We start from the raw sequence: 1,611 nt of genomic DNA on the forward strand, positions 1-1,611 counted from the left end.
GCAGGACCTTACTCAGAGCTAACGCTTATTTAGTTATTACCATGTGCCAGGTAAATTCCTCACCAGGCTTTGAGAAGGGTACTGCTATTATCTCCATTATGCAACTGAGTAAATGACACTTAGAAACATTGTCACCAAGGGTCAACTTGTGCTCAGTCGCTTCAGTAGTATCCAACTCTTTGTGACACCATGGACAGTAGCCCGCCAGGCTCCTCTGTCCATGGAATTCTCTAGGCAAGAATACTAGAGTGGGTTGCCATGTCCTCCTCCAGGGGATCTTCCCAACCCAGGGATCAAACCTGCATCTCCTGCATTGACAGGCAGATTCTTTACCACTGAGCCACCAGGGAAGCCCCAACGGTCAACTAGGCCATGATGAAATTAAGCAGCACCCAGACCTTTCTGATTTGAAAGCCTATTTTTCTTACCACCATATTATTAATACTCAGTCTCCCATAATATTACCGTCCTCCAAGAGGCACCTAGGGGAGCACCAAAAGGGAGTTGAAAGCTACAGATGGGGTTGAAGGTAAAAGAAAGGAAGAAATTTTCACAAAGAGTTGGTGTCTTGTCCTAGATTAAAAGCAAGAATTTCCCTCCTAACTATAGCGACCTTCATTTTCTTCCCTGTGTCCATCTACATTTCCAGAATTTCTCTGACAAACACATGAAGGTGTATAAAAAAATAACAGGCGACTTCCAGTATAGCCATGGCAGCTAACTCAACCACTAACCCATATCAGCTGCTCCTCAAGAGCTTGTAGACAAGTGTATAGCATCAAGAATTCACATTATGATGAAGAGTGATAAGGAGATTGTTGGAAAACTTCAGGGATTTGATGGCTTTGACACTGTGGTTCTGGAAGATGTCACTGAATTTGAAGTCACACCAGAGGGAAGAAGAATTACTAAATTAGATCAAATTTTGCTAAATGGAAACAACAATGCCAGTTCCTAGAGAAGGGCCTGAAGTGTGAAAGGATTTCCTAGATTCTCTTTTGTCTTATAATGACAGCAAAATAGAATTTTTTAACCTTTTAGTGCTTGTATTCTGGAAACTAAGTTTCCCATTAAAAGGAAATGCTTGGAAGATGTAAATGCCTGTTTTTATAAATTAATCATGATTATATGGAAAAAAGGAGAATAGTTTGTTTTCTGAAGACTAAAAAAAAAAAAGGTGTTTTGTTTAAAAAAAATAGGTAATAGTGTATTAAAATTGTCAGTGGGGCACATTCAGAGAGTTTTTAAGCAGAGGAATCAAGGTTCTTAACATTCCACTAATGGTCAGTTTTCATTCCAATCCCAAAGAAAGGCAATGTCAAAGAATGCTCAAACTACTGCACTACAATTTCACTCATTTCACACATTAACAAAGTAATGCTCAAAATTCTCCAAGCCAGGCTTCACCGGTATGTGAACCATGAACTTCCAGATGTTTAAGCTGGATTTAGAAAAGGCAGAGGAACCAGAGTTCAAATTGCCAATATCCATTGGATCATTGAAAAAGCAAGAAAGTTCCAGAAAAACATCTAATTCTGCCTTATTGACTATGCCAAAACTTTTGACTGTGTGGATCACAACAAACTGTGGAAAATTCTTAAAGAGATGCGA

General features: G+C 39.3%; 1 pseudogene; it reads left to right on the top strand.

The window, feature by feature from the left end:
- Nucleotides 1-710: 710 nt before the first annotated feature.
- On the top strand, nt 711-977 carry LOC148774573 (U6 snRNA-associated Sm-like protein LSm5 pseudogene; annotated as a pseudogene).
- Nucleotides 978-1,611: the final 634 nt, after the last annotated feature.

This window comes from Moschus berezovskii, chromosome 21 (assembly GCF_049115385.1).
Source record: "Moschus berezovskii isolate FMDL1 chromosome 21, NW_MosBer_1.0, whole genome shotgun sequence".
Lineage (NCBI taxonomy): Eukaryota > Metazoa > Chordata > Mammalia > Artiodactyla > Moschidae > Moschus > Moschus berezovskii.